This window comes from Mycteria americana, chromosome 9 (genome assembly GCF_035582795.1).
Source record: "Mycteria americana isolate JAX WOST 10 ecotype Jacksonville Zoo and Gardens chromosome 9, USCA_MyAme_1.0, whole genome shotgun sequence".
NCBI classification, from domain to species: domain Eukaryota; kingdom Metazoa; phylum Chordata; class Aves; order Ciconiiformes; family Ciconiidae; genus Mycteria; species Mycteria americana.
The window spans coordinates 1,680,838-1,706,950 of NC_134373.1; the positions used below are offsets into that span (position 1 = coordinate 1,680,838).

At 48.7% G+C, this 26,113-nt stretch overlaps 2 long non-coding RNA genes across 3 annotated transcripts; both read right to left on the reverse strand.

The window, feature by feature from the left end:
• Positions 1–5,582: 5,582 nt before the first annotated feature.
• Positions 5,583–8,745, reverse strand: LOC142414673 (uncharacterized). Its single transcript, XR_012777150.1, has 3 exons — positions 8,487–8,745; positions 7,524–7,603; positions 5,583–7,206 (listed from the first exon to the last, which is right to left on the reverse strand). It is a non-coding gene; the product is annotated as an uncharacterized LOC142414673 (long non-coding RNA).
• Positions 8,746–8,800: 55 nt separating this feature from the next.
• LOC142414672 (uncharacterized) lies at positions 8,801–23,946 on the reverse strand. 2 transcript variants are annotated; one of them, XR_012777148.1, is made up of 3 exons: positions 23,704–23,946; positions 11,716–14,647; positions 8,801–10,283 (listed from the first exon to the last, which is right to left on the reverse strand). It is a non-coding gene; the product is annotated as an uncharacterized LOC142414672 (long non-coding RNA). The 2 variants fall into 2 exon arrangements; XR_012777149.1 differs by lacking the exon at positions 8,801–10,283 and having other exon boundaries at positions 10,940–13,968; positions 14,285–14,647.
• Between the last annotated feature and the right edge of the window lie 2,167 nt (positions 23,947–26,113).

Genomic DNA, 26,113 nt, shown 5'->3' on the forward strand with positions numbered 1-26,113 from the left:
GACCCTCTCTGTGTCTGCTGACGGGCGGGGAAGCAGCCATATACACTCAGTTCCCTGTTGCTGTGCCTGACGATAGCACAAGACAGACCAGAGCAGCTTCCTCGCTGTTGCATCGTCTGCAGCCCTTACAGATTTAATGGGACTAGATTTAATGAGCTCCTCCAGCTGCAAAGCGTTGTGTTGGACTGCTGGCCAACAATGAGGTCTCGTCCAGAGGAAAAAGGCATGTTAGTCCATGGGCTTTCATACACATGGCCCCGGACCAAAAGCCATAATGCCTGCGTGCACAAGGGGATAGTTACTGCAAGGGACAGAAACCTTTGTACTTCAGTGCCTTCCCAGCAAGAACGCAATGCCAGTTTTCAAAGCTCTGAGGAACAGGCCGCTCCTGCTCAGCACAATTTTTCTTTAAAATAGATTTGTTTACTCGCTCTGTGTCATTTGGAGCTGACTCTTCTCTCTTCTCCCATGGGTCAAGTGCAGACAGGCAAGAAAGGGGAGCAGAGGACGCAGCAGTGTTTGCTTGCAATATGGTAGTTGTCCCTGTGGACAAAGCAGAGGCCCAGAGAGGAGCAAAGTGGCTGGTAAACAGGACAGACGAAGCTGGAATGCCAGCGTCTGGATCGCTCCTGATTCAAGGTTCATTCAGTTCTTCTTGCAGAAAATGCCTCCGTTTAACCACTCTCTTCTCTCTCACCCACATATTTATATGTATTTTTGCACTTACAGACATGCTGCAATGAAAGGCAGAAAGTTTTTACATACCGTTATACTTTCTAGCAGAAGCTTATCTCCTGAACCAGGCTTTTTTTTCTTTTTTTTTTGTCTGTTTGTTTTCCTTAAATGCACATGAAAACCAGCCCATCCCAAGTTGACCTAACGCGTTCTTGTCCGGGGTTGGTGGAAAGGGAGTGACTGTGCTGTCCCAGCCTTGGAGATGGCCAGCACTGGAAATCCATAAGTGTTTAAGAGAAATCCCATGGAGCAATACACTGTGATGTAAATCTGTATCACTCTAAGTGGGTGCAATGGGAAAATGTAAATTTGCAAACAGGTTAACATTTGGCCAAGACCTAGGAAATGCCTTTTCCAAGTCTGGAGCAGTAATTCTAGGTCCAGCATACCTGAGTGTTCCTACCAGACACATCTCTTACAAGCTGAGGGCCTAGGCTGTGGGCAGCCCTGGCTGCTTGTTCCAGCCTGCCCCACCAAGAGGTTGGCCTAGATGACCCTCTGAGGTTCCTTTCAGCCTGAATTATCCCATAATCCTAATAATAATCAGCCAATGCTTCCTGTAACTGGAACAGTGCTGAAGTCCATGGACTGTTTCTAAAGACTGCAAAAGGCAGTTGCTGCTTGTTTGAGGTACACCAGGCAGATCCTCCACTGGCACAAGACAGCAGAGCTCCAGAGGAATCAGGATCTGCTGGCTCACTGTCTTGGAGCACATACCTCTAGAAACCTGCCCTGGCCAGGCCCACCACCAGAAGGGAGAAGCAGCCAGGGCAGGTGAGCTCACTTGGCCCCTCTTCCCTCCATGGCCAGCAGTTCATTATCTGTGGGTGGCCTTTCGGACTGCTGCACTGATCCCATCCCACTTGAAAACCAATCCACCCAGCAACTGAGGCCCGTGACTCTCTCAAGGAGAGCTTCCAGTATCTAAAAATAGCCAGTAATCCAACACAGCCAACACACACTGACTCGCTCATCAGGCAAGACCTTTTCTCCAGCTCCTAACAATGAAGCACTGAAAAAGAAAAAAAAAGAAAAAAAAAAAAAAGGAAAACTCCTTCTGATTCTCCGGAGGAGCCCTCAGCCATGGGCAGCTAGCTCAACCACCCCGCCACGTTCACTAACATTTCCCAGTGCCTCTCCTGAGCGGACGCATCCTCCCACTTGCCATCCTCTCGCAACCATGCTCCTTATTCTCCAAGTGAAACGGGGAGTTCACCCACCCTGGCCCCATCCCACTCCTGAGAACAGGGTGCTGGATCCCTATCAAGCACCACTCACATCAGAAAGGAATCAGCCCATCTGTTGGGGCACCACTAGAGAGTCCCTGCCCCACACGGGCACGTGCCCTCCAACCTGTTCCTCTCTGCACAGCCTACCCTCCCATCTCCCTTGCCACCAGCCCCACAGCCCAGCGGTGGTCTCTCTTCTGCGGGGTCCCCTACGAGCAGCACGCACTTGTAAAGCTAATAGCATGGGGCGTGGACGTACGAAGACCTGCAGCTTAACCCTTCTTTCTGCACTTTGTCACTGGGATTATTGCAAACAAGAGTTTCCAGTTTCAGGGCTGTGAAAGCCCCCTCTGTGGACAAGAAGGTTTGTCTCACCTGAACGTGGTGGAGGAGAAGAGAGGGGGCAGGGGTGAACTCCTATTAACCCACTGCTTTGACTTCCTGGAATTGAGCCAGTGGTTGCATTTAGTGCCAGACTGCACAGCACAAGACTGAGAAGAGAACTGCACCTCCTTCTCTCTCATTTCTGGATTCACAAGGACATCTTGAGATTCTTGCAGCCAGGCAGGCCACTCTCTTCTGTGATTGAAACGGACAATTATTTATACCTGGTGCTAAAACGAGTGGTTAGCCCCACCACCACCACCACCTCCAACGCCCTTTCCAGAGGCACCACCTTTTAAATCCCCCAGGGTTCCTCCCAGACCTGCCAAGCAGCAGAAGAAAGCTGCATTATGAAATACTTAGCAGTTGTAACTGCTTCGGTGCCAGAGTAACAGTCAAGCTGTTCTTGAGAGAGAGAGAGAGAAAGAGAGAAAGGAAGAAAGGAAGAAAGAAAGAAAGGAAGAAGGAAAGAAAGGAAGAAAGAAAGAAAGACAAAGAAAGAAAGAAAATGCCGTAACCATAACTGTAATTCACGCTTAGCTCAGTCTATAAAACTTCTCCCTTCCTGGATCTAAGCCAACAGCTTGAATTTTTAGTGAACTCTGAAGTTAAGTTGCCCTGGTGATAAATGCATCTGTGGGGAAAGAAGGGGGGGGAAATCCTCCAACCCCCCATTTTTAACACAGCTCAACATTTTTCTGTGGAATTTGTATAGTTTCTAAAGTGGAGATGAAGATGTACATTAACAAGGCGCTGCAACAGAAAACAGGAATGAGAGATGGGAGGAGAACTTAATTCCAGCATCCGGGACTGTCATTAGGACTGGGGCTGTAATCACAAAGACGACAACTGATAGGTTGCTTGCAGTCCAGTAAGTTAATTACCCTGCAAATGTGCCTTGACGTGCCTAAATATGACTGTCTTGAGGGAGAAGAGGCAGGGCTGCTGCATCAGCTAGCTGTATTTTGACCTTCCATCAGGTGTCCAGGACTTTGCTCCTTCAATCCTGACCATGAGGAAGTGGAGGACATGGAGTGGAGGTTATACTGTAACACCGCAGAAAGGCAGAGACTAGAAAATCCCACCCATCCGTCACCTTCAGCATGGCACAACATGAAACAGAGATGAACGGTAACCCTGCTGCTCCCAGCAGACTGGTACAATCGGTCCTGCAAGTGAGGAAAGAGGGTTAAAATCGAGTAAAGAACCACCAGGATAAACACAGATAAAATCGGTAGCCTGGATGTGGGCACTGGCAGGTCATGAACATCTCACCTTCATTGGGGATGCCAGCCCCAACATGGTCCCAAAGGAAAGTTTACACTGGCTTCACCATGCAACGACACCATTAAGGCAAAATGGCCAAAAAAAGGATGTATTTCATACTGGTTGTGCCCAGAGAGGTGTGGGTCATGCTGCATCTCTGATCCTTGGATGCTTGCTCTTCTAGTATTTTTAGCCTTGACCAGAGGATGCCTGTTTATAAGGAAACAAGAAATCATTGTCCTACATGCCCCTTTCATTCCTCCCAGTAAAATTATGGGACCACCTGAGAGAGAGCTGGATTTCATGCTTTTTTCTCGTACTTTTCCTAGCATTTACTTTTGTTAAGGGCATGAAAGGCTCCAGCTCTGGAAATCCTTTTCCGGTAGCCCAGTATTGTCCTGCAGGAACTTCTCAGAAGAGCCTAGCTCAAAGCATGAAGGACCCAAGGAAGGGCTTGCACCAGTCCAGTCTCTCAGGCATGCCCAGCACGTGAGAGAGGATGCAGTCCATACCTTGGCCACAGGTCCGCAGCTCACGGAGCAAGCGTGGTTGCGGGTATTTACTCTCCCAGGCGCATTACTGTGATCCGGCCATTATCATCAACAGCTGGAGGCAGCATCAGAGACATCCTCAGCATGAGGCAAGGGAGGAAAACACCAATGGAGTTTTTATCACCATTTTCCAGGAGAAATGGCCATCTGGAGCCTTCCTCTGATGGCAGATGTGGGAATATCAAAGGAGAAGCAGGCGCCTCCTTTACCTCAGTCAACAAACGAAACACCTCCTTGCAGGCAGGTTAGAAAATAACATAAAATCTGCTGAGGACAAGTTTCCATTGACGGCAAAGAGCTGCCCAGAAATGAGTCACGCAGGAACATTTCAGTCAAACCTCCCCCACTCCCACCAGGGGATTTCCAGACAAAAGGGATTTATTTATATTTTTTGCTATTTTTTCTCTTCAGAAAATACTCAGATTTTTACGGGAAAATAAAACTGGAAAGCTTTTTTCCCCCTTCATTTTTGCCCTTTGAACAACTTCTTTCACCACTTGTGTGGAATTGTCAGAAGAAATACCTCAAGGAAAAGCAAGAGCAGGAAAAAAGAAAAGAGCTGTAAGAGCTGGGGAGGAGAAAAGCTCATTTCCAACATACACAACCCATGTGCAAAACGCTTCTCTGCAGCCTTCCCTGTCCCTCCCTCTTCCTCGGAGTCTGGCCATTGTCCACTTCATCCCACTGCCCTGAGCAAAGCCATCTTCAGCCTTGTGCTGTAGGATGTGCACCCTTTCCTCAGGGCTGGACCCCATCTCTTGCAGAGAAGAGGTAGACAGGGTCCACCAAGCAACGAGATGGGGCAGGTTTCGTCCTCAGGCAGGTGGTTTCTCTTGCATTTGCTCTCAGTGTTGAAAACCGCAAGACACCGTGCTGAAGAGCAAACCAAATGGCTAAAGCTCCCAGAGGGTTTTCCATTTATAACATTAAGTAAGCAAAGGGAATGTTAGGAGCAGTATCCTGGCTGTTAAATAATCAGAGGGAAATAAATCAGTTACGGAAAGCGTATCTGCATGGAAATGGGGAGGGAAACTGCTATCAGCAGTGAGAACTATCCAGCAGCAGGGATTATTGATAAAAGCAAGAAGTGGAGGTGATGTGGGATGGGAGACCTGGCTCCATCAAGTGCCTGATGCCCTGTTTTCCCTCACATGATGGACCCACAGCTCTGATTCCTTTCACCAAGCAGATACATCCCTATGTAAACCTGACAATGGAAATCCTTCCCTGTTTCATACATTTCCTTCAACAGCCCAAACAGACTCCTTGCACTCTTAGGAACAATTTTTAAAAATAGGTATTTCAGTTAGGTTTGGAGAAGATGCTGGTTCCAGTGGGACAAAAATTAATCCCCAAACAGAGAAAAAAGAGACCGTGACACAATTTGCTGGATAATATGGGAACGTTTGTCCTTCACTTTGCTAGCACCATTGCTGAAGACGCTGAAAATGTACATAAGCTCCTAGGCAAAAATTTCGAATACAAGGCAACTCCAATGCTTTCATATAAGCTACAGCAAGGCTGTAGACTCTGTCTTTAGCAAAGGAAAGGTCTAGTACAGCCCTGGGGCTTTCTGTATCACAAGAGGAGTGTTAATGCAGAGGAGACAAGTCTCATCTGAAAACCTTTCCTGTTTTTAAAATGTTAAACAACAACAGACAGGACCAGGATCTTTGTTCAAAGTTATAGTTAGTCAGTTGGTTTCATCTTCTCTTTTTCTGAGCCAGGATCTCCAGTACACCCACCAGAGAGCTAGCACCAGCTTACCCCAGAGCTGACAGCAGTCTGTTGATGGATGGACACCCTTTCCACCCTGCAGCATGCCGTCTCCATCCTCGGCTGAAGGGAGAAGCAGCTGCCGTAATGGAAACACTCGGTTGGGTTTTGCAGATCAAAAAGGAGGAGAACCTAATCTGAAAGGAATCACTTCCATTTTTTTATAACCATCAAACATTTCCATCAGGAGCAAAGCGGGAAGCAAATCTAACTCAAAGCAGCAAGACCAGCTCGTCTCAAAGCAAGAGTGCTGTTTAAGAAGCTGAGGGCAACACAAGTAGGAAGAAACCAGACTACCCCTCATGGCATCTGGGTTGCCACCCCTGCCTCTCGCTTCGTGATCTTTGCCAGGTCTCTGATGCTCCCTGAGCCACCGTCCCCCCTGCTGTGGGAAGATGGAGATTTCCTAACCCCCATGTCATGGAAAGCAGAGCCAGAGATGCTGTAAAAGGCACTCAGCTTTCATTCAAAAATATATTGCGGGCTTCATCACTGGGTAGAAAACTTTGAAATTGTGAATGGGAAGGCAAAAATGAAAGAACTAAATACGTGAGTTGCTTTTAATCTGACGCTTTGCAAAATCAATTTCAGATCAAGAACTAAGGGTCAGGAGAGACCCGACTCCTGATTTCCCAATGCTTATTGCAAGCAACGCTGGCATGACACTTCCTCTGCCTTGTGGCTTTGGTTGAAGGTCTCTCAGGCAAAGAACATGGTTTATTCTGTGAACATTCAGTGCCAGGCCCAAAGGGAACAGGAATCACCCTGAACTACTGGCATCTGAATGCATCTGGCTTTTCTGCATCAGTCCATCCACACTGCACATTGCCAGGCTTTCCTACTGCACTGCAAAGATGCAAAATGTCCCAAACCAGCGTTTGTCTCCTGACACTCAGAGAAGCCAAACAGTGAATGTTGCATAGAAATCACAGAATGGTTTGGGTTGGAAGGGACCTTTAAAGATCGTTGAGTCCAACCCATCGAGACGTTTCAAGCAGTCCAGATCCAGGCCCAGGCCCAAGGGTGCAGCTCCCAGTGACTTGGAATAGGACTGCTGTCTCACATGAGGTCTGCCGCGAAATTTGGTCTCACCAGCATTGAGCAACAAACTCATAAACCTGCATTAGTGATAAAAGGCTTACTGAGTCCCCCGTGGCAGCGTCTACACCTCCTCTTTCCTCCAGAGGCTGTGCTTTTGGAGATGCCTGACTTCACCGCTGCATCCAGCTAGGAGCAGGCATCAGGATCTCCACGGTGTTGGACAGCTATGGAGAAAGCACACGGTGAAGGTGGCGAGTTCTGGCAAAAGCTAGAAAATGCCATTAACTAGAAAACAAGCACAGGACTATGCAAAAATAGGAGACTGTTTCATAATGTGCTCACATAAACAGATGAATTAAGCCTGCTCTCCAGACAGCTCTAGCTATATCTGCCTCGCGAGTGCTTGACTTTCCCACCTTAACACTGTGCTCTTAGCATGCTTTTTTTTTCCTGTGCGTTGTATATAGAAAATACAGCCGCCCGCCCGCACCCCGGCTCTGCAGTAAGAGAATCCCAGTGTTGAGTGAGTGCAGGCACTTACCGGCTGACACAGCGTCCCCGCTGCAATCACAAGGGTCTCTTTATAGAGCGGCTCTCCGGGCACACGAGACCTGGACCAGCCTAACCGAATCAGCAGAGAAAAATAAACATCCTTCTCTTGGAAGTGCCTAGCACAATTTCATTAAGCCAGACTACGACTGCGAAGGAGCCGGATGTATATTTATTGAATTGAGCCCTAGGAGAATAAAAGGGGAAAAGAAGCCCCCGGCTGTTATGGTGAGGGGGGATTTAAGGAAACTAAACAAAGCAAGAACTACCCCCCCCTACTCAAATCCCAACGCTAAAAAAAGAAACTACAAAGTCATTTTCAGATGTGATTTCCGCAGAGGGTAATGTGAACATGTTGCGGTTTTAAAACAATTAAATGAAGAAAGGTGTCTTTTGGAAAGAGGGGCACAAGAATTACGAGCGCGTTTCCAACCAGCGGCATTCCTGCCTGTTTTACGGCACGCTCTGGATGCCGGCCTACCTCCGAGGTGGAGTGTGAACATAAAACATTTCCCCAGTTTTTTTCCCCGCTCAGATGCGGCAATGCTGAGCAGCTGCGAAGCGACGTGCAGGCAGCGTTCCCTGGCCTGGCTTTCACTCGCGGTGGCAGGGCGCGGGGGTTTAGAGCTAATTAAGAAATGAAAATTGACTCTCGACTCCACACATTTAACTACCTCCCCTTGCTCCCAGTCCTTCCCAGGGAAGGGGTTTCTGTTTCAAGGTATTTCAGATCAACGCCTGTTCATTTTTCTCTGCTTCTTTTGTCTTTTTTTTTTTTTTCTTATTGGAAGTGGCTCCGGAGAGGCTATTTAAAATGTTTCAGTTACCAAAAATCAGCTTCCAGTAAAGAAACAACATTGACTGTTCTGATAATCCTTCTTACAGTATCTCTCTCCTCCGTCGAGTGCTAACAGCGATGCAATGTTTCTTTTAACAAATGACCCAGAGTTCTTACCTCTCCCCTCAAAAAGAGGTCCTGGACTGGAGATGTGTTAGAAATGTCACCCTGCTCTGCTTGAGGGAGATACAGAAAATGCAGCCGGTCATGCCTGAAGGAAATGGAAATGTTTTACTGGTGACCAGAACAGCAATACAGTAATAGCAATGATAGCAATTAAAAACATTTTGTAGTTATACTGGTACAAAGGTGTAATTTTGGCTTTTGGCTTAGAAAGCCCTACTGAGAAAGAATAAAAGGTGAAATGAACTATTCAAAGAAAAAATAAAAGGTACCCAAAATAAAAGGTACCAAAAAAATAAAAGGTGATAATAAATTATAATGTGAGAGAGGGCCTACGTAAGGAGCATGCAGAGAAGAGGGGCAGGCAGGGACGTTTCTTTGCCGCTGCACCGATTCCCTCGTGCAAGAGCCCGGCAAACACTTCCCCTGGGCCCTCCAAATCACTCCCTGAAACGACAGAGCGATGACCCTCTGCCCCGCCGCACCGAAGCTGCAAGGGCTACAGCAGCAACATCGCCAGACGCCACAACACGAGCAGCATCTCTAGCACATCAGGCTATCTCAGCCTGCTTTAACGCCACCAGCATCCCTTCCTCAGGTCAGGAGTATCACATTACACAGTCCTTCTGGTGTGAGAAGTGGGAAGGAAAGACAGAATAGCCTCTCAAGAATATTTTAGCTGGGCTATAAATACTGATGAAGCAGGCTGCCTTCCCTTCCCGATGTTTCACAAAGCTTCTCCAAAAGCAGGAAAACACACGAGGAAAAAGCTACCCCCCGCTTGGCATCAGGCTGCAACATCTCTGCACCCTTGAGGATGCTTTTCCAGGCAGAAAAGGGGTGTTGCATCCTAGGCGCTTTGCAAAGCTGGGTGAGTAGATTTGCCACACGTTGCTGGACTGGGGCAGCGGGGCCTGGGGTGTGTGGGTGGGGGGGCGGAGGTAATTACTATCCCTAATTATCTGAGCAGATTTGGGAGCACCAGCGCACCCCGCGCAATGAGAGATGGATCAATACAAAGCTCTTAAGGCTTTGTTCCCCAAAGCGTGAAAGTTAAACTCTAATACAATGCAGTTGCCTCTTTTTGTTTAAACAAAAGCTAAAAACAAAGAAAATGGCAAGAAAAGCAGAAAAAATACAGTCATCAGCACCTGGTTATTACCAGAATCCATAGGGTATGGAATCTGATACCCATTGCCTTTATCGGGTCAGGGTTTGACAAGTAAAAGAAGTAGATTATGGTGGATTTTCAAAGCCCTTTTAACAGCACAGACAACTGAAAAGCTGAGTTCTCCAGTCTCAGCCTTATTAAAGGCTATTTTCATAACCATAAACTAACAGAACAATGTCTCATTTTATAATTAATACATATTGTTATTAATAGATTTAAACAAAGCTGGCTTTCATTCCTTTATTTAGTGGTGCATTTGGTGAAGCACTTAAAGGGGGCCATTCCAGTGTACACATATAACTGTTTTAATTACATCCTGTGAATTTATTTTTCCAGGGAGAAATATTTCTCAGGGAAAATGTCTATAAAAGTAACTTTAGAAGCAATGTAATTTTGTGTGTGTTTCCTATAGGAAATCTGTTTAGTTTAAGTCCCAGGTTCTAACACTCTCTTTTATGCAGCAGTGCGACCTGAAGAATGCTGCTGACAGCCACGTCAAATCCTTGTATCTCTTCTGAAATGAAATTGCTGATGGATTTGTGAGTCATATCTTGACGGGACTTCGCCTCCTCCCTCCCGACTGGATTTCGTTTGCAGGATGACTCCTTCACAGACACGCCCTGCAAAAGGAGGCACCTTATCTTAGCAGGCACTTCAGGCGTTGATTTATGTGCCCATGTTGGTGTTGCATTTGTGAGTTATTTTTACCGTCATTTATTTAACCAAGGACTGTAGTTTCCCACATATAAGAAGAAAAACTTTATGGATTTCACAGCCATCAAAGTGAGAGTTCCCAGGAAATGTATCCTCCAGAAGGGGCTTTGGTCAGGCTTGAGTGTTTATTTCTTTCCCCTAGGAAGCGACAAAGGCAGCTGGAAACTTCAGCCCATGGGCACTTTGTCACCCTTAAACTCCTCATTTCTGGGGCTTGCACCTATTCTTTCACCTTCTAACTTCATCCTGACCTTGGGGAGTTAGCAGTTAGCAGCATTCCGTTCCTCTGCCAAGAAAGAGTCCATGTCCCCCTGGGTGACTGAACACAGACTACGGGGACAGGCGTGCTCTGGGTCCTTGGCCCTGCCTGTCTCTTCTCTGCAGACCACAGGCTGCTCCCCATTTGGCACAAGTCTGTCTCTGTCTGGAGACTTTGCTTGGGTTCTGCTTGTGGTTCTGGTCGTGGCCAGATCTTCAGCAGCTTTGACTTCTAACACAAGGTGATGGAAAAGCTGTTAGCTCCCTGCTGCTGGAGCCTGCAAATCAGCTTTTTCTCCCCTGATAACTTAAGCTACAGCACTTAGCTCGTCCTGCTCAGATTTTGCCCTATGCCTCATCATCGTGGAAGAGCAGACATACCCCAGCACCCCAGTGAAAAGACTCTGTGATGTACCAGCACTGCGATGTCCCGCTTGGAAAGCCTTTCTCTGCCTTACATCCACTGGGCGCTGGTGTGAGGAGTTGCACCAGGTCACCTTGGAGAGGAGAGCACCTTTCCTCACCTGAGCAAAAGGGCCCAGCTTCTAAGAAAGCCAAAAGAAGGTTAAAGCAGCTTTTCCTCTAGGTAATTCAAGGAATTGGACACTGCAAAGTGGCCCCTTGCCAGCGAGGGATTTCTAGCACAGAACAAGTGTGACCCTCTCCGACATTCAAGCGCAGTTTTGCGCTTGGTTTTCTTCTAGGAGGCTTGAAACAAGGGCTGCTACTGGGCACCCAGATCCCAGTGCCGCAGCAAAGGAGATGCATTAGGATGTGGCACAGTGACAAGTGGCGTGCAAGTAGGCTCAGGTTAAACAAGGGAAGAACCGATTGTCCTTCCCAGACTCTGGGCTCCAGAAGAGTGGCCAGCTGTACGGCTGGAAACATAGTCCGGGTTTGTGCATGGTCCTTGAAGAAAAGCCCACATGGCTGGAAGTTTCTGATGGTAACAGTTGTCCTAAAACAAGATAGTCCTTCAGCTTAAGAGAAGACAGTGTCTTCAAGATCAGCTACATTCTGCTGCATCTTTGGTGCTAATTGCCTTGGGCTGATTGGGCGCTGCCTTCAAATGAGCCCTACCTTACATGCTGTGCTGCCAGATCCTTTGTCAGAAATACCCTCTTCCTTCCTTTTCCTCTCCCCCGTTAAACCAGGAGAAGTAAATGTAGCATGGGTTCTTGCAAGTAAGTGTGATCAGCTCTCTGTGAACTTACTCAGCTCCTGCTGCTGTGAGGTTTCTCCACCTTGAAAATTACATCCTTCCAGAACACAGAGGAAAGGGTTTGAGTCATTTTAGACATAGGAAAAAAAATAAAATAGAGATAAATTAGCTTTCCCATATGCAGAGTATGGTGGATCAACTTTGCAAGGTATAAAGATCTATCATGGTTACTTACTCATTGTGGTGACAGGATATTTTCACTGTTCACTTGAGATAGTGCATTAGCAGTACCACAAATGAGTCTGTAAGGACAATTCTTTAACTCTGAGAAAGTGAGGCTTTCAATGCCACAAAATGTGGCGTGGCATTTCACGCTGCCAAATACACTTATGAAATACGCAGAAAGTGCTGTAGGCCAATAACACAGGAGGAGAAAGACAGTTGTACCTGATCATATAAGAAAGCAAGACTCCAACAGATGGAGAAATAGTCATTATTAGCCCCTACTAATTCTTCGCTATCATTACTATTGATCCCTATCAGCACTATTGCAAGCCCTAGCTCCACTGTTGAAAAAAATGCACAAAGATGGTGTTGCGAGTTGCTACCCATTTAAATCAAAGCAATGGAAGGGAGATGGCCTGCCCCAGACTGACAGAGATCTGTTGCAGAACTGGAGAGGAAGCCAACGTAGTGAATGTTATTGTGTTCCCATGCCAGTGCTCTTATTGCTTTGATCTGCAAGTCGTTGGCAGGGCTTAATGTCTGATCTAAATTTATCTGGATTTTGGACAGACTTGGATCAAGCTGTGTAGTCCAGCAGCCCAGCTGAGTGGTGTCATGTAAAAAAGTCTCATCCACTCCTACTTACCTCTAAGAAAACCTGGATGGTGAACTTGAAGTCATCACAAAAGGCTGCACCTTCATCCCAGCTAATGCTGAAGTTATGGCTATGGTCAGAAAGTATTGGCTCACCTAATTAAACTCCTAAAACTCAAAGAGAATGGAAGATACTGTGTTGAACAGATGAAACGTGAAACAGCAAGGCTAGCACTTCCTAAACACCTTCCAGTTGGATTGGTTTGAAGGCAAAAGCCAAGCTTGGAGCCAAGGCATGAATAAATGGCCTGGAGCTCTCCTGAGGGATGTGAGGTCCAAGGCTGAAACGGAGCATCCCATCCCCCTGCAGCAGGTTTCACGCTGACCTCAGAGGAATACTCCAGGCTCACACTTTCTGGGAAGTTTTTTTGCCAGGCTTGGACGCACAAAGAGAAATCCCAAGTGGTTGGACAGTTACTTGCCCAACGGTTGCTGTGCTATGTCCGTCTGGGCTTGGAATAAGAGATGCTACTCTGAGTCAAAACCAGGTGGCAGAACAAGGCCCTCTTGGAGAGGCTGGTGGAGAAACCTCAAGACCCATCCTGCTTCACAGGGACTCAAGACAAAGCTGTGAGGGGTTAAAGCACGGTGGTGGGGTCCTGCCTTTCAGTCAAGGACATGTGAAGAAACAGTAAGACAATAGGGCAAAAACAGATTTTTTTTTTCTCTCCTGAGTGCATAGGAAAACAATTTGCTTCGGCAGGAAAATGGCAACCTTACAACTTCTTTCTTGCTAGTAAAGACAAAGTTCCAGCTTTTGTTCTGAAGAGTGCCATGCTCATTTATTAATTTTTTCATGGTTTGACTGTGAGGGGTCCAAAAGAACCCCTAAATCTCAAACCCTCTTTCCACTGCTACTCAGCCATGCAAACTGTACTTTACAGCCCAGACACTTGGTCACCCTACCTACACCCAGGACCCGGAGGAAGCCCTTGCAGGCTGTCATGGGGCCCACCATCTCTTGGTCACTGGACTTTCCAGGAAGATGCCAGCACGCACTTCTTTACCAAGGCGGAGAGCACAGGGCCTGCACCCATGCTCTCACGAGGTAAGAACTACAGAGAAACACTTTTAACCAACTTCCTCTGTGGATGGCTAAAAGATTTATTGTCTAATGTGAAAAGAAATAATGGAAATGCTTAGGACAAAGTGCTGCAGGCTGCAACTCTTCGCCTTGGTTGAGGTCTTCTTTAATGGCTTCCATGCATCAAAGTGTTCAGGCAACAGGCAAATTCTCCATGGCTGGTATGCCCCTCCTGGCTCTCCTGCCAAGGCAAGGATACCCACCTGCTCTGCGGCAGGGGAGAGAGGAGAAGTTAAGGCTTTATCTCCCGTCGCTCAAGCTAGTCTCTCCAGCCTCTGGTTTGCCTCTCCCTTGTTTTGTCCCTGGGCGATAACCATCCTGTGACAGCACTGGGAGTTAGGTCATTTCCTTCCCCCTCTTCTCTCCGAGGGGTTTTAATTAGCATTGCCATTGTACTCCTTAATTTGACTATACTCCTGGCCTCTAGTTTAAGCCCCCTTTTTTTTTTCTTGTTATGAGCCCTTTAAGACACAGCTGTAAAACTCTGCAGACTGTATATCATAACACTTCATAATCACACTTACATTTTAGTCACACGACAGAAATCAGCTCCTAGTGACATGGGGAGCCTAAAAGCAGTACACCAGCGTGCATTAATAACGAAGCTGGGAGTGAGGCGTCGAGCTGGAGCACCACTGCCCCCCACTGCTGTCCTCAGTGGTCCTCTGGGAGGACCTCGGTGGGACAAGGCTGAACCCGAGGGAGTCGGGGGACTGGGAGCAGCATCTCATTCCCTGGCAGGCCCTTGCTGAGCTACATCAGGTCTGCACGAAGGTGGACGCTTCCCAGTGCGTGTTTTCTTGGCGGGTCTCTGAGGCTAACTGTTGGGATGAGCTGGGCTCCCCAAGGCACATTGAGGAGGTCCTCCTACATTTCTGCGAGGACATCTGAAGAAGGGATAAGACAATAGGGCAAAAATACAATTTTTTTCTCTCATCAGTGCATAGGAAAACAATCTGGGCATGTGAAGACAATATTCAGTCCCCAAGTATAGAAAATGGAGTCAAGCATCCTTTACAGCGTATACGCACACGTGTAGGCATGTTCATCCACAGAAAAGGGACTTTCACTCACAGATCATTCCACTAATTGAACAAGCAAATGTATTTTCTTACTTAGTTTAACTTAATCCACAGAGAAGATGTGTTTCCGAGGCCCCAGGCTCCAGCAGGAACACAGTCCATCACAAAGAGGGCAATGACAGCCACACGTGCTCATTGGAAACCATCCAGGCAGCTGAAAAGCACTGCTACCCCTTTTCTGTGCCGCCAACCAAGAGCGGCGCAGGGCAGGGTCCTTCTCCTGTCATGTGTTTATACAGCACCTTGCACAGCAAAGCCTTGATGTAATTAGCCCCTTTAGCTGTAATGACACTAATAACGGCTGTAAAGCCTTCCCTCCTGATCTTTCACAGCTGCAGACCTCCAACTCACCGTGACTTTCTTCTCCCCAGGACTCTATTTCCACCAGGACTCATTTCAGCAGTACGCCCACTGGTTTTCACGGCAAAGGGCAGGGGGGTTTTGGCTCTTGCGTAGCACCAGCCCTTCCTCCACCGTGCAACGTGCTGCAGCACAGTCCTTACATGTTTTTCCTCCTGGCTGCACGTTAAAGACCGTGATCCAACACTCGGAGAAGTTTGCTTGCCATTGACTCGAGCAGGTTTTGGATCAGGTGCTGCAAGTAAAATTTGTCCCAGCCAGACACCAGTCACTAGGGTGTAGTTTTTGAGACTGAGTTTAAATACCGAAGCCCAGGCCTGGACTTGGCTCCCTTGCTGACCTTTCAGAAAGCCTCTTCTCATTTTGCTTGGCTTCTTTACCGGTTCTGGAGCCGCCTGTGGGTTTGGTAGTGGTTCAGGTTACTTGCTGATGGCCTGTTCTTCTCCCTCTGCCTTTCAAGAAGAGTTCACTCCAGGATTTATAACAGGTTTTTGGTAGCACCCTCTGTACTTAAATCTGTAAAACCATTTCAGTTTAACCACCTGTTTTCACACGCTCATAATTTCACAAAGCATCCACCTTTTGGGATAAAATTTTCCATGCTTCAGTTCTTGCCCAAGGCACTATTTTTTTTTTCTTTAAATAAAATTCCAAAAGAAAAAAAAAAGTTTGATCCAAATCCATTCCACATTTCTGCGCTTGGCCTGAGGCAAGAAACTTTCCCCATTCAAAAAAATTTCTAACCACACTTCTTGTTGTGGAGCTCAGAGGAAAAAACTGATGATCGGGAGCTGCCACAAACACTCTAGGAAGACGACTGGAGCCCAGCCATGGGCTGAAAACCCTGATCCACCCCAAAGACTTGAAGACAAGGTGCCTCTCCTTCCCTTGCTGTCAGGCAGTGGGTGGCACATAGCTGATGCAGCTCCGCTAGCTTGCGGTGCAGCCAGCAGCGACGGCGTTATGAAGGTGGCTCCTCCATCACCAGAGCCCACGGCCAGGCTGTGACCCAGCCTCTCCTGGAGCCAGTGGGAGCTTTTCCACCAAAACGGCCTTTGGGTCACCCTTGCAACTGCATCACTACTTACGGGCTGGGTTCAAAGCCCCCTGAAGTCAGTAGGAGCCTTTCCAGTGACCTCAGCTATCGGAGCAGCTGTGGTTCAAAGGGTTGACGGGGTCTGTGGGAGAAGCCAGCGCAGCTTGTAAAATACATGCCAGGTTTTTATTTTATTTTTCACTCCCTGCTCTTCAGGACGTCTTAGGAAATGAAATGCAAAAAAATAACACCAGGGCAATACTCGGGCTGTAAGATCAAGCAGGCAAAGTAATCAGGAAATTGTTTAAAAAAACCTTACGTTGCTCCAGAAATGTTGTCTCAGCTTCACCGAACCTTTTCTGCTTTCCCCGGTGTTAAAGGTAACATATCACTTGTCTTATTTGAATCTGTCTTCGTTCCTGTTACCACAGCATGCTGGTCCCAAGCCACCCCCAGGGCCCCAGACATGGCAAACAGAACAGTCCCCACCCCAAAGCAGGGGTCTAGCTGCCTCCAACAACATTTTGCTCCTCCTGCCCTGCAAGGGCTGCCCTGGAGAGCTGTCCCACTCATCACCCCTACAGATTAATTTCTGGTGGCACAAGTCTGTCTTTGAGGTCTGGCTTGGAAACTCAGATGTCCAACCTGCGGCTGCCAGAAGGCAGGAGAAAAGAGTATGGCAGAAAGAGATTCCTGGTACCACCATTGGATCAGAAGAACTGCGAGGCAGGAACATTCATGGATCACAAAGTAAGGCTGGGGCACGGCAAAGACCTACTTGCAAAGCTCCTCCAGGTCAACCTGTCAGACTATCCTTCCTCCAAACCGAACGCTCGCTGGGGCAGCCAGCTGTCCTGCAGCAAGCTTACAAGATGCATAAGGTTCCTCGTCCCCCACGAAAGCTGCTCTCAGCAAACAGGAGGCAGCTTAGCCACTCTTCTAGAAGGTGCGTTGACACAGTCCTTTGACTCAACAGCAGATGTATCACCACCCCCCTTTCAGGCGACCCTGCTGTTTTGGATGCCTTTTCTGCCAAGCAAGGCAGTGTCCATTGAACGGCCTCTTCTGCACTTTTCGAAGGATGGCTTAGGCCCACTCCAGGATTCCCTCCTCATGAGTTCAGTAATAAGCTGCTCTTCCAAAGCCTGAGAGTTGGCTGCCTGCTTTTAGATGTCTGTAGAGATGTTGATCTTCTTGGCCAGATAAAGCCTAGCACCGTACCCAACACCTTGTTTCCTGTTACAGCAAAAAAAAAAGCCTCCAGACCTCTAAGGCAACCACCCCCAAAGGAGTCAGAGCCAATCACATATAAATGTACGTGTCAATTAATCCCTGATTTTGAGCCTGGGAACACTTTTGGGACGCTCCATTTCCATCTCCCAATGCTTTAGAGAAGATACAGCTCAAAGGAGGACAATTTCTTAAACAACTTTAGCAGTATCACAGTCCTCTAGTGGTCTTTACCACCCGGGGACTTCAGAACAAGCAACAGGACCATCAGCAAGCGGATGCATCAGTGGTTGACCTGCTTGACCTTGTAGCTTTCTCAAGCAAGTGTGTCTACAGCCTTGACAATGAGTGCAAGGCTGTAAAAAGAGAGCCAAGCTCCAGGAGACACTCAGAGCAAGTACTCTGAGTATATGGAGATGTGGGGGCCCACAGGAGCAGAGGCAAAGGGGTGGCAGGAAAGCAAATTACATCTTTGACATGAGAAAGGGCACTTTGCCCTTGCACAAAATAATTAAGGAAAAATTTTCTGGGCAGGCCCTGGGAGTGAGCTGGAAGTGAACTCCGGTGGGTGTGCTGGTTTGGGCTGGGATAGAGTTAGTTTTCTTCACAGTAGCTCGGATGGGGCTCTGGTTTGGATGTGTGCGGGAAACAGTGTTGATAATGCGGGGATGTTTTCATTCCTGCTGAGCAGTGCTCACACAGAGTCAAGGCCTTTTCTGCTCCTCACCCCACCCCACCAGCGAGTGGGCTGGGGGGCACAAGGAGCTGGGAGGGGACACAGCCGGGACAGCTGACCCCAACTGCCCAAAGGGCTATTCCATACCATATGGCGTCATGCTCAGCATGTAAAGCTGGGGAAGAAGAAGGAAGGGGGGATGTTCGGAGTGATGGCGTTTGCCTTCCCAAGTCACCGTTATGTGTGATGGAGCCCTGCTGTCCTGGGGATGGCTGAACACCTGCCTGCCCATGGGAAGGGGTGAAGGAATTCCTTGCTTTGCTTTGCTTGCGCAGCTTTTGCTTTCCCTATTAAACTGTCTTTATCTCAACCCACGAGTGTTCTCACTTTTACTCTTCCGATTCTCTCCGCCATCCCACCGGGGGGGAGTGAGTGAGCGGCTGCGTGGGGCTTAACTAAGCTGACTGGGCTTAAACCATGACAGTGGGCATTAGATACCTGACACAAACCCCTCTCCCTTCTCAGCATATTTCAGCCTTAATTGGGCACAGAAATCTGCACTTAATAACCCAACACTTTCCAAAAATGTTGTTGCATTTAACAGTGCAACACAGCCTCCAGCTCCCGGACTCCTTTTCTGCGCAAGCACCAGCAGGTGACTGGGACTCAGCCCTGCACGGCCATCAAGCCATCCCGTCTACATGAACCTGGGAAGGACTTTACCCCTTCTGGAGGGGCTCCTTCCCTCTCCAAGCACGCTTTTCTCCCACCGGGGAGACATCCTCTCTCCTGCATCACACAGTGGCTTTCCCACAAAGCCCAGCCACCAGCAGAGCCAGCCCGGGTGGCAGCAGACACAAATGCTGAGACCAGCAATGGAAGTTTGCACGCGCCTTCCACCGCGGGCTGTCCCCCCCTCCGCGGCACTGCATTGGAAGCAGCTGGATGCCTTCGGGTGGTCCTATGCTCCAGTTGCTCTCCACAGTCGCATACTGAGAGCCCGCAAGCCCCGTGCAAATACAGCACATGATACTTGAGAAAGTGACATTTTAACGAAATAACACATTTAACGCGCATTCCCACACAGCTTTTGGTCGCTCCTACCAGCAGATATAAAATGCAGCACAATAGAACAGTATTTAGCTGCGAGAGACCCTGGTCTCTCACCCTCCATTTTGGCTCCGAAAGACAAGTATCCTATTAACGTGGGCTATGAGTTTACAGCCTTCCGTCTAACGGAGTTAAACATAAAACCAGCCCTTTCTTGACACTTCTGTGGAGAGGAATGGAAAGCTGAGCGCCAGGGAGCACTAAAACTGGAGAAGAACACCTTTCCTTCCTCCCAGGCTACCTGATCGGCAGAGGGCTACCTACGAACCGCGCACGTTGGGCGGCCCATGAATTCCTCCTGGCTCCAGGGCTGGTCTCTGGCACGAGGTGCTCCTCAGCTGAGCTGCCCCTGCAGCCACCGGGAACCCCATCAGGGATGCTGAGGCCATCGAGGGGGCATTTCTTGCTCTCCTCTGCCTTGTCCCACTCCACCCATGCATGGTGACAGCCACAGCTTCGTCACAGTGAAAACCTGTCACTATTGGAAAATCTCCTCTGGCTCTTCTCTGTTCAGTGGCTTCCCAGCATCCAGGCTGCTCAGGATCACTTTAAATCAAGGTCTTGGTGCATCCTCCAAAAGAGCTATCCCGTTGCTCTCCTGTCAGGACATTTTTGTTTGGACCCATGCCTGTTTGCTGAAGGGACAGAGAGGTACTTTTATTCAGCTCTCGCCCTGCCAGGAGCAGCAAGAAGCATGAATAAAATTCTTAGTGTAACTAGAACAAATAAACCTTCCTGCTATATAAAGCTGCACGCCCCAGGAAGGGCTATGCATCTTTGTCCAACCTAAATAACATCTATCTCTCCTTGCAGTCCTCCTCCCCGCCTCCAAGTGTAACTCTCAGTGAAGAGCCTGGCCTGCAAGAGGTGAGCGCAACGGAGTGAAATCTGGAAAGGATGCTAAACAGGGGACAGGAAGAAAATCCCTCCTGCAAGAACTGCAGAGGAAAATCCAAGCACAGTTGGGTTTTACAGCTAAACGTAACACAGCAAGAATGATCTTGAAAGACAGATGAGCTCCACATCAGTTGCAAAAGAATTCCAGATTAACTGATACGTAAAAGGGAGCAATTTTTTCCTCTCTTGTCCTATCTCTCCTTCTCCCAAATCTCTGGAGAGACAATGCACAAAGAGCCAGGTGTGAGCCTGCAGTTACGACAACCCAAAAGAGATCTGGCAGCGCAGATGTACATGTTGCACTAGGCAGTGAATTGGTGATGATGGGGTCATGGGTGGCCATGATGATGCAATGACAGAGTTCTTGATTCTCAAAGAGGTTAGGAGGGAGGTCAGCAGAACCTTGGACTTCCAGAGGGCAGACTTTGGCCTGTTTAGAAGCTTGGTTGACAGAGTCCCTTGGGAGGCAGTCCTGAAGGGCAAAGGAGTCCAGGAAGGCTGGGCATTCTTCAAGGAGATCTTAAAGGCACAAGAACAGGCCGTCTCCATGTGCTGAAAGACAAGCCAGCGGGGAAGAAGACCAGCCTGGCCGAACAGAGAGCTTTGGCTGGAACTCAGGGAAAAAAAGAGAGTTTGTGAACTTTGGAAGAAGGGGCAGACAACTCAGGAGGACTACAAGGATGTCGTGAGGTTATGCAGGGAGAAAATTAGAAGGGCCAAAGCCCAACTAGAACTTAACCTGGCTACTGCTGTAGAAGACAATAAAAAATGTTTCTATAAATACATTAGCAACAAAAGGAGGGCTAAGGAGAATCTCCATCCTTCAGTGGATGTGGGGGGGAAACATAGCAACAAAGGATGAGGAACAGTATGAGGTACTTAATGCTGCCTTTGCCTCAGTCTTTAATAGCCAGACCAGTTGTTCTCCGGGTACCCAGCCCCTGAGATGGAAGACAGGGACGGGGAGCAGAATGAAGCCCCCATAATCCAAGGGGAAATGGTGAGCGACCTGCTACACCCCTTAGACACACACAAGTCTATGGGGCCGGATGGGACCCACCCAGGGGTACTGAGGGAGCTGGCGGAGGTGCTCACCAAGCCACTTTCCATCATCTATCAGCAGTCCTGGCTGACCGGGGAGGTCCCAGTTGACTGGAGGTTAGCAAATGTGTCCATCTACAAGAAGGGCCGGAAGGAGAATCCAGGGAACTACAGGCCTGTCAGCCTGACCTCCGTGCCAGGGAAGGTTATGGAGCAGATCATCTTGAGTGCCATCACGCAGCACGTACAGGACAGCCAGGTGATCAGGCCCCATCAGCACAGGTTTATGAAAGGCAGGTCCTGCTTGACCAACCTGATCTCCTTCTACGACAAGGTGACCCGCCTAGTGGATGAGGGGAAGGCTGTGGGTGTTGTCTGCCTAGACTTCAGTAAAGCCTTTGACAGAGTTTCCCACAGCATTCTCCTGGAGAAACTGGCTGCTCACGGCTTGGACAGGCGCACACTTTGCTGGGTAAAGAACCGGCTGGACGGCCGGGCCCAAAGAGTGGTGGTGAATGGAGTTTACTCCAGTTGGCGGCCGGTCACAAGCGGTGTTCCCCAGGGCTCTGTGCTGGGGCCAGTTCTGTTTAACATCTTTATCAATGATCTGGACGAGGGGATCGAGTGCACCCTCAGTAAGTTTGGTCCAACACCAAGTTGTGTGGGAGTGTTGATCTCTTGAGGGTAGGAAGGCTCTGCAGAGGGACCTGGACAGGCTGGATCGATGGGCTGGGGCCAATTGTATGAGGTTCAACAAGGCTCAGTGCAAGGTCCTGCACTTGGGCCACAGCAACCCCATGCAACGCTACAGGCTTGGGGAAGAGTGGCTGGGAAGCTGCCTGGCAGAGAAGGACCTGGGGGTGTTGGTTGACAGCTGCCTGAATATGAGCCAGCAGTGTGCCCAGGCGGCCAAGAAAGCCAATGGCATCCTGGCTTGTATCAGCAATAGTGTGGCCAGCAGGACTAGGGAAGTGATCGTCCCCCTGTACTCGGCACTGGTGAGGCCGCACCTCGAATGCTGTGTTCAGTTTTGGGCCCCCCACTCCAAGAGAGACATTGAGGGGCTGGAGCGTGTCCAGAGAAGGGCAACAGAGCTGGGGAAGGGTCTGGAGCACAAGGCTGATGGGGAGCGGCTGAGGGACCTGGGGTTGTTCAGCCTGGAGAAAAGGAGGCTGAGGGGAGACCTCATCGCTCTCTACAACTGCCTGAAAGGAGGCTGTAGAGAGGTGGGGGTCGGTCTCTTCTCCCAGGTAACAAGTGATAGGACGAGAGGAAATGGCCTCAAGTTGTGCCAGGGGAGGTTTAGACTGGATATTAGGAAAAATCTCTTCACTGAAAGGGTTGTCAAGCACTGGAACAGGCTGCCCAGGGAAGTGGTTGAGTCCCCATCCCTGGAGGTATTTAAAAGCCGTGTAGATGTGGTGCTTAGGGACAGGGTTTAGTGGTGGACTTGGCAGTGCTAGGTGAAGGGTTGGACTTGATGATCTTAAAGGTCTTTTCCAACCTAAACGATTCTATGATTCTATGAACCAACATGGCTATAAAATCAGCACGAAAAGAAATGAGGTCTCGGCTTGCTCCAGTAGAGGCTGGAGTGCGATATGCCAGGTGAGAGCTCACCAAGCTCACTCTTGCCTAGCTTTACGTTTTTTCTGAAGCGATCATTTCCCACTACCTCCTGGGACTTCCTAGACACAAGCACCAGTGGAGCGAGGATGTCTTTAGCTATCTCCCTCAGTGTTGACACAAAGTCAAAACACACGATCATAGCGATTATTCTCAGGTTAACATATATGTTGAAACACTTACTTTTACAGGCATTTTGTTCCAGTTTCCCAAATCTACAGACTTTAATACCTGTGCAAGTGAAGGCCAGGAGAAAGGAGTTCATCATGTATATTCACTATAGTGAATATTCAAATAGTATATTCAAATAGTATATTCAAATAGTATATTCACTATTTGTTGACAGTCTGTTTACTTTCACCTTTCTCCCCATGATACAATTTATGTACATTTTTATACGTGCATTTAACCATTTGAGTGCTTTGTTGATACTGTTTCAAACATACTTGACTCTAATGCCATTTTCCTGATGTCCAGCCATCAGGCTCACAAGACACTTTGAGATGTCGAAGGAGTCATTCTTTGTTCTCCACATCCTCAGACATCATAGTAGCTGAGAACTATGAAAACAGCACTGCCATTTATTTCCCATCTATCCTTACGACGAGGACTGCAGCACAGACGTCTGTGATAGTCGACAGAGGAACTCGGGTATTGTGGAGAGGAGCATCTTGGGCTCCTTCTCTTCCCGCTGCCGTCTCTCCAGCGGAAAAAAAAGAAAAAGCATCATGCAAATGGTTAAAGGCTGCTTGTCTGCCTTTAAGAGGATGCAATGAGACAAAGCCTAGCATCTCTGTGCTGCTCATTCACAATTCATCAGTGCCACTTCTGGTTCTCACCTGTGCGTTCCTACTCTCCATGCACTGATGCTGACCCAGGACCTACCTCAGGTTGACTCCAGTTTCCAGCTTTGTAACGTGCACTGGAAGTACCGCCGAGATTATTTGAATTGGACAGAAAGACTTCCTTTCTCCCTCTTGAGGTTAAAGCCAGACCAGCTTGGAACCTCTTGCTCGGAGCAACTGCTTCTTATCCAAACAGCTTCTCCTTCCCAGACAGCTCTGCAATACGCCGTGTATCCCCAGCTCCTCCCAAGCACAACCGACACTTGGTCTCCAGCATCAGCAGATGCTGTTCCAAAAAGCAGAGAAACCTGAAAGCACAGAAGAAATTAAGCACCTCTTGCCACCAACCAATCCAACGTAAAGCTGTTAGCCAGAAAACAGTCCCTGTGGCTAGGCTGCCAGCCCAGGAATTGAGAGATGCTCTGCAGCTCCTCCACTCTGCTCGCCTGTACCACTTCCCATCCATTTCCTTCTAGACCAAGTCAGTCTTCTGAAACAAAAAGAGCTCTGTTAAAATATGCCTTTTCCATTAAATCAGTGGAAGTCCTTTCAGTTTATATCCCGGTCATCTGGAACAGGCTCTTCTGGCCTTTTGGGGAGGGAGGAGTTTACATCCATAATTAGCCCTTCAAACAAAAGCAGTTACACCGGATGGAGAGCAAGGGCCCTTCCCTTCCACAGCACTGCAGCACGAGACCTCCCTAAATGTGGTTCAGCAGGAGACGGAGAGACGACAGGTCCTGGTATACCCTGGGCACGTGGACTATATCTGCTGCTTTTCTCAGGAAAATGAAATTCCTTCTGTTTGTCTCAGTTTTGGGGTTGTATCAGTTATTTTAGATATTTAAGTAGTTTCTCCTGTGTAGAAAGTAGTTTCTCCTTCTCTGCATTATTTATGCTATTAACCTTTAACAGACCTTGCAGTAAAGATAGGCATATGGGCCCCCCGGGCCAGACTTGTTTCGGTCGTTGCCTCTACAACATCCTCTTGGGAGGAAGGAGAGAGCAGGGAGCCTCCCCAGCCGCACATCCTGCAGGAAGGCGATGCTCAGCAAGGTCCCCAGGCCCATCCTGCTCCAGCAGCCGAGCACCTAACCCCACTCGTGCGTGCCTCCACGTCCCTCAGAAAAGCAACCATACCTCAGCACGTGACCACGAGTCCATGGGGTTGTAGCTGCTCTGGTTTGTAGAAGGGAGTTATCTAAGCGATGGCCCACACACAGGGAGACCACATCCTCTGCCATCTCTGGAAGCCTCTCACCTGCAGGGTGTGGGACCGGCAGCAGTTAACGCCAGCCCTGCCCTGTCCTTCTGCAGAGCCAGCACACCTGGAAGTACTTCCAGTACTGAAAAGGACAGAAATCACCTGGCCTTTTCACATACAGGAAAAAAAAGTTGTAAAAAGAGAAAAAGGAAAAAAAAAATCTACCAACATTTTTCTTTAAAAGAAATTTGCACTTCTTCAAAAGCTGGAAAAAAAAAAAGACATCCATTTTCCTTGGAGAAGTCGACTCATTTGCAGAACATGTCCATTTTCTCCCTGGCTTCAAGGAGAAGGTTGTCACCGTAGGTGCGTTCAGGCGCTGCTTTCCCTGTAAGGCCGAAGATGGCGTTTCCACATCACCTTTGCCTTCTCCGCCTTATCCAGCATAGGGCAGAGAGCAATATATTGCAGCAGGCGTAGTCCCTGTCCTCCAGGCCTGGATGCATTTTCAAAGGTGGCATCTGCACTTCATTGCATGTCCCAGGATCCACTTCCCAGTGCTGCACTTTGGGTGAAGTACCGGGCCAGGCAGTGGCTGGGCCCCCTCTTCCCATGTGTCCTGGGTGCCTCTGGTGCAACACCTGGGGAGAATGCCTTGAGCGCATTTGCCACCAGGTGTAGATGCTGTGGTAGGATTAGAGGCTTTCTAGGATCACTGGGTCATTTGTTCTGGCCTCGTGTGCCTCCCGGCCGACCCATTTAGATCCTGCCGCATTGCTTCCCAAACCTCCAGTTAATGGAGGAGGTGAGCTCCATCCCGGTCCCAGCTCTGGTGATCAACTTAGCCTCGGTGCAGAAACAAAGCACAACCAGGATGACAGCAGGGGGGTTCCGTGTGCCACCTCAGAGCAGGGCTCCCATCCCCACCACCTCTTGCCTCTGAGCAAAATAAGCGGCACAATCAAAGATAATCGGCACAACTGTGCTGTTACCCATTGCCGTAGGTCTTCCTGCTTCTGCTGAAGTCCCGAGCTGTGCAAGGATTCCCCAGAGGTCATTTCAGGGCAAAACCACCAGGGCCAGGAGGGTGCAGAAAGCTCCCTTGCATGGGGCTGCGCCACGAGCCTGACCGATCCTGAAGGAAGAAGCCACATCTGGGTTCTTCCCCTGAACAGCAGATGTTTGCTTTGGAAAGTCTATGATAGAGAAGGGCTGGAGCAGGGGCCACCAGGCAGAGCGTTCCTCC